General features: G+C 41.2%; 1 protein-coding gene across 5 annotated transcripts in view; it reads left to right on the top strand.

Annotated features, from left to right (window-relative positions):
• LOC112104631 (sodium/myo-inositol cotransporter) overlaps positions 1–6,766 on the top strand; it is a 51,603-nt gene that overhangs the window by 9,613 nt on the left and 35,224 nt on the right. For 3 of the 5 annotated variants that reach the window (XR_002907935.2, XM_024197057.3, XM_024197058.3), the window contains one exon: positions 3,527–3,655. The exons of the other annotated variants lie outside the window; for them this stretch is intronic. The gene's annotated coding sequence lies outside the window, so the exon portion shown is untranslated. The remainder of the gene's footprint in view (positions 1–3,526; positions 3,656–6,766) is intronic. 5 annotated transcript variants of the gene reach the window in all.

Raw genomic sequence — 6,766 nt, 5'->3', positions numbered from 1 at the left:
CCCCCCCCCCCCCGTTAATTTTTAAAAATTTCTCTATACATGTGTTGCAGGCAGTGCAAGCTGCTTCAATCTGCTTGCCAGCATGGCTCAACCTTGATGTGGAGAGGCAACCTCTAGGAGTCAGGGGGCAGCTCATTCACTCTGCCTCTATTGGCTTAGTTGGCAGGGTGGTTTCAGCCAGTCACAGCTCCCTGAGTTTTACCATGTTAACCTGAAAACTTGTTAAAATACGTTGCTCCCTTTCCTTGTCAACCTTCTGTTTATACTACTTTGGAGGCTCTTGTCTGGATCTCATCTGATCCTAGTGAGGTAAATAGAAAGGAGCATAAACACTGCCAAATTAACTGTAAAAATGTAATAAAAGCCAAAGAGGAGTTTGAAGAACGGCTAGCCAAAAACTCAAAAGGTAATAACAAAATGTTTAAGTACATCAGAAGCAGGAAGCCTGCTAAACAACCAGTTGGGCCCCTCGATGATTGAGATACAAAGGAGCGCTTAAAGACGATAAAGCCATTGCAGAGAAACTAAACGAATTCTTTGCTTCAGTCTTCACGGCTGAGGATGTTAAGGAGATTCCAAAACCTGAGCCAGCTTTTGTAGGTGAGGAATTCTCACAGATTGAAGTGTCACTAGAGGAGGTTTTGGAATTAATTGATAAACTTAACAGTAACAAGTCACCGGGACCAGATGGCATTCACCCAAGAGTTCTGAAAGAACTCAAATGTGAAATTGCGAAACTATTAACTAAGGTTTGTAACCTGTCCTTTAAATCGGCTTCTGTACCCAAAGACTGGAAGATAGCTAATGTAACGCCAATATTTAAAAAGGGCTCTAGAGGTGATCCGGGCAATTGCAGACCGGTAAGTCTAACCTTGGTACCGGGCAAATTAGTCGAAACAATAGTAAAGAATAAAGTTGTCAGACACATAGAAGAACATAAATTGTTGGGCAAAAGTCAACATGGTTTCTGTAAAAAGAAATCGTGTCTTACTAATCTATTAGAGTTCTTTGAAGGGGTCAACAAACATGTGAACAAGGGGGATCCAGTGGACATAGTGTACTTAGATTTCCAGAAAGCCTTTGAGAAGGTCCCTCACCAAAGGCTCTTACGTAAATTAAGTTGTCATGGGATAAAAGGGAAGGTCCTTTCATGGATTGAGAACTGGTTAAAAGACGGAACAAAGGGTAGGAATAAATGGTAAATTCTCAGAATGGAGAGAGGTAACAAGTGGTGTTCCCCAAGGGTCAGTCCTAGGACCAATCCTATTCAACTTATTCATAAATGATCTGGAGAAAGGGGTAAACAGTGAGGTGGCAAAGTTTGCAGATGATACTAAACTGCTCAAGATAGTTAAGACCAAAGCAGACTGTGAAGAACTTCAAAAAGATCTCACAAAACTAAGTGATTGGGCAACAAAATGGCAAATGAAATTTAATGTGGATAAATGTAAAGTAATGCACATTGGAAGAAATAACCCGAACTATACATACAATATAATGGGGGCTAATTTAGCTACAACGAATCAGGAAAAAGATCTTGGCGTCATCGTGGATAGTTCTCTGAAGATGTCCATGCAGTGTGCAGAGGCGGTCAAAAAAGCAAACAGGATGTTAGGAATCATTAAAAAGGGGATGGAGAATATATTGCCTTTATATAAATCAATAATACACCCACATCTTGAATACTGCGTACAGATGTGGTCTCATCTCAAAAAAGATATACTGGCACTAGAAAAGGTTCAGAGAAGGGCAACTAAAATGATTAGGGGGTTTGGAACGGGTCCCATATGAGGAGAGATTAAAGACGCTAGGACTTTTCAACTTGGAAAAGAGGAGACTAAGGGCGGGATATGATAGAGGTATATAAAATCATGAGTGATGTGGAGAAAGTAGATAAGGAAAAGTTATTTACTTATTCCCATAATACAAGAACTAGGGGTCACCAAATGAGATTAATAGGCAGCAGGTTTAAAACAAATAACGAAAGTTCTTCACACAGCGCACAGTCAAGTTGTGGAACTCCTTACCTGAGCAGGTTGTGAAGGCTAGGACTATAACACTGTTTAAAAGAGAACTGGATAAATTCATGGAGGTTAAGTCCATTAATGGCTATTAGCCATGATGGGTAAGGAATAGTGTCTCTAGCCTCTATTTGTCAGAGGGTGGAGATGGATGGCAGGAGAGAGATCACTTGATCATTACCTGTTAGGTTCACTCTCTCTGGGGCACCTGGCATTGGCCACTGTCGATAGACAGGATACTGGGCTGGATGGACCTTTGGTCTGACCCAGTATGGCCATTCTTATGTTCACAGATCAGGCACCTCACTTTGCCCATGTTCCTGCTAGTTTTTTCCAACAGTGCAGTGAAAGCTTGCTTTTTCTTAGTACTTGAGCCTATGTAGGCCCTGGCTTTTGCAGCTGTGGAGGGATCACTAATAATACGGACACTTAGCTGTCAGTAATTAGCTGTACACAATTGACTTTTTTTTTTCCAGTCTGCTCGACCGCCATAAGAGTCTATCTGGTCAGTGTCCACTTTGTGCCATCGTTAATCCTGCTAATGACCTGGGCAAAATTTTTCAAAATTTGGTTGCCAAAAAAGTGGTTTAATTTTCAGATGTGCTGAGCACTTTCAGGGGATGCAGAGGATGCTCAGTACCTATGAAAATTAAGTCACTCTTGTTTGGGTACTTTAACTTAAGGCAACAAAGTATAAAAAACTTAAACTTTTTTATTTTTTATTAAATCATGTGGACAGACTCTTCATGTTATTTGGTAACTGACGTTACTATAGTAGGTCTAGGGTCCCATGTTTATATATGTAACTTATAAAAGCTTTTTGTTCTTAAGCAAATGTCTTTTGTTTTAATGAACAATTGGGGGCCCGAACCTGTTTCCTCAGATGTGAAGGGTTTTGGGAACATGGAGAGTGGTGAAGGTGCAGCATCTCAATCCTGGGGACTCATGGGGAAGGAAAGTGGAGGCACTTACACAACGGGGTTGCTCTTCTATACTTTCTTGGCTCTTTCCTGTAGCACAGATCCAGCAGGAGCTGCACTGCGGTTGTCTTAGTTCTTCACAGTTGTCTTGTGCCAGCCATGGTTGCATACCATAAAATATCTGTGGGGTCAGCAGAGGGCTGTGTTGGGAAGAGTGGCAAGTCCCTGGCTGTGGCCCCCTCTTTTCCCCCAAACCTGATAAAGCCTGAGACTTGTGGTATATTTACAGGGTGTCCCACTCCCCCCATAGCCTACACCTGTCAGGTTTTTGTGCCTACTACCCTTTATTCTGAGAGGCCTATTATCCTCTGAGTATGCTTGTTTAACTCCTAATGTTAATTAGGCACACACATCAGTATAGCAGACCATCCAGGTTGCATGCTGCTACGGTAAAATATAATTGCAATTTGGGGGTTTGAAATGTAGTTATGTTCAGAAAAGTGTCTATGAAAGCACTTTTACTCAACCTTTCTGCCTCCTGTACTTATTACATCCTATCTTCTTATTTTTACTCCTGCATTGCAGAGCCAACAGTTATGAGAGAGTGAGCAGATTCTATTCTGGTTTATGCATCAACAGAGCTGATGAACGAGCTAGGGGAAAAAACACAACTTGATTCTTTTAGGACCATGCTGATATTTGCAGACCTGATGGGTAGGAAAAAGTCTTTGTTGTAAACTGCATTATTATTATTATTATTATTTTTTTTAAATGTTGAGACACATGTTAGACCCAACAACAATGCTTTGAGTCACTTCATCCTTCAGTTTCACTGGGCCATATAGCTCCAGTTACTACATTTGCTTCTGTTGCATAGACAGAACTCCTAAGTTTGTCTACAAGAACGTATACTTAAAATTGCCATGCTGTACTGGATCTGGACAAAATGCAGTATATTATCCCATAAAGACAGTTGTGTGTAGCTTATCAGAAAAGTAGTCTGATCCATAGAGGTGTTTCACTTGTCCAGTTTCTCATTAAAAAATACTCTGAAAGAGAGAAAAGAATGTATTACTGCAGCGTCGGAAGAACTTGCTACGTAACTTGAATAGCATAGGAAGGTTCTAGTATAATAAAGTTATCACTTCAATAGACACAAAGTGGATTAACTGCTAATATGTACTCAGATTCTAACTACTAGGTTTGGCAGCGCCTTTTCCTGGAATTGGGAGCATTAATACTTTGGAAAGGTTTTCAGCCATGTAGGTATTGAACTTCGTATTAATGATCCATTTCTCGGGGGTTGCAGATTTATAGGAGGCAGTTACGGCATACCTCTGTGAGAAAACCTAAGGGGTGGGCAAAGGTTAAATGTCATTTCCAGACAAATACTTTTTAACCCTACAAGGCTATGCACAGATGTGTCCACTAACTTGCTAATGAATGCATAGTAACCTGTGACTTATCTGCCCCTGAAATAAATTTTTTTTTATTTTGAAAAGAGATTATTTTGGAGGGAGGTGGGGGTTGAAGAGAATATTTTGTACATAGTCTCTTCCTCTTAATGAGAGTTGCCAGGATAGACTATATCTTTGGTGAGAAGAGTCAAGGAAAACAGCAGGAATGCTTACCAGCTGGAAGGAAAGGAGATGGGGAAGCAGCGTTTAAGGCTGCAGCTGTGGGTCTCTTCCCTCCTCTGGATTATGTAAAGGGCCATCTGTCAGATAATCATACTGGGAAAGCTTCCTTTTAAAAAAGTGACCCAACAGTTCTGAATTTCAGTTGTGACCGAGCACTTTTAAAGAACTGTGAGTAAGGCCTGGATTTCTATATGGTCTTTTTTTGAGGGACCCGATTAAAACTTCAAAATAGCTGTTTGTTTTTGTTTCTGTAATAAGAATTTAGATGTAATCTTGATGTCAGCTGCTAGCTGCATTTAATGTACCAACACAACATCAGAGTCTTACATGAATCCTACATAAGTTGTGCCATAAACTGTAGTTGTCTTACCTGTAACATTCCAGACTTTAAAGTTTTAAATGGTGGCTGGTCATCCACATGAACATCTGAGAAACATAGGTCTTAGATGTATGAGCCATTTTCCCATTCAAATAACAAGTAAAGTGTATGTTCTTATAACCGGGATCGGCAACCTTTGTCATGCGGCCCGCCAGGGTAAGCCCCCTGCCGGTTTGTTTACCTGCCGTGTCCGCAGGTTCGGCCAATCACGACTCCCACTTGCCGCGGTTTGCCGCTCCAGGCCAATGGGGGCTGCGGGAAGCGGCGCGGGCCAAGGGATGTGCTGGCTGCTGCTTCCCACAGCCCCCATTGGCCTGGAGCGGCAAACCGCGGCACGTGGGAGTTGCGATCGTCTGAACCCGCGGATGCGGCTGGTAAACAAACTGGTCCGGCCTGCCAGGGGTCTTACTCTGGTGGGCTGTGTGCCAAAAAGGTTGCTGATCCCTGCCTTATAATATTTCTTCCTCTGTGTGCCGTATAAATCTTACCCTGAATCTATGCTACTGTATCTTGTATCCTTTTTTGAGAATTTGCCTTTAGCTAATATGTTTAAAAAAAAAAAAAAAAGCAGTTTGAGTCGTACTAATATTTGCACAGAAATCTCAAACTGTTATATGACACAAAGGAAAAACTTTCTTGTACTTGTGATATGGCCCAATCAGAAAGTAGCCAGGGCTGAAATTCACTGTTCTTGGCACCAATTTTGACTTGTTCCTGGTTTTGTCAGTGCCACAAACACTATTCCCATGACTTGATAGTCTCCCCTTGCAGATGTTTGAGTCCTTCTTTAATCAGGAAGGTGGAAAAGTTTCAGTAGTCAGTACAGATTTGTTGCATTGTCACTGAAGGTATGTTTACACAGCAAAGAAAAGGCCGCAGCTGGCTCGTACCAGCCGACTTGGGCTCATGTGGCTTGGACTGCAGGGCTGTTTCACTGCTGTGTAGACTTTCAGGTCCCAGAGCCAGGGTTCCAGCCTGAGCCCAGAAGTCTACACTGCAATGTAACAGCTGCAGGTTTTTCTTTGCTGTGTAGACATATGTCACTACAGCAGTTCAGAGTAACTTCTTATACCAGCTTCTTATTGAACTTAATTCCAGCATAACCCTGGAAATTCTTCCCTTTTCCTTTCTTTGTTCCTCTGATCTTTGCCCAGCAAATTTCCCTCAAAGCTTTACCGGGCTGAACACCGCAAACCAGGTCTGAAAGTTGCAAAAGTGATGCTTTTGAAAAGTAGCTATTTAAAGCGTGGTTTGGCCCTGTCTATAGGTGGCAAGTTCTCAGGAAGTTCTTAACATTATAACCAAAATAAATACTACATGTCCAGTGACAGTGTCTCAGTTGTGACATAGGACAACTTATTAAAGGGCAAATACTCTTTATAACGATTATAATTCTGGTTGGACTGTTCACTACAATATGCACGCTAACTGCCTTTTTGTATACTGTTACAGCACATCTGATTTCACTACTGGTATCTGATTACTGCTATCGATCACTTAGTGTCCGTGTCACCAGTTTAGGTCCAAAACTTTTTTCAATAAGATAGGAGGACAAGGAACTAAAACTTTACTCTTCTCTTGGCTCACCTTTTTATAGTTGTTACTTACATTGGGTTAAGAGAAATTATGCATCTGGGAGCGGTTACTTTTGTATCCTTTTTTTCTTAAAATAATATATGAAATCTTGGAATTAATGTTGTATTGTAATTACCTTAGACATTTAAAAATAATGAAAGAAGCACTTGCAGCTAAGTAGTGTATTACATTCATACCCAGAAGCTTCATGCAGTTTGGAAACACTTACAG

Source organism: Terrapene carolina, unplaced genomic scaffold (genome assembly GCF_002925995.2).
Source record: "Terrapene carolina triunguis isolate 2854851 unplaced genomic scaffold, T_m_triunguis-2.0 Scaffold30, whole genome shotgun sequence".
Taxonomy (NCBI): Eukaryota; Metazoa; Chordata; order Testudines; family Emydidae; genus Terrapene; species Terrapene triunguis.
Note: the sequence above shows the minus strand (reverse complement) of the source record. Positions and strands in the feature narration are given on the sequence as shown.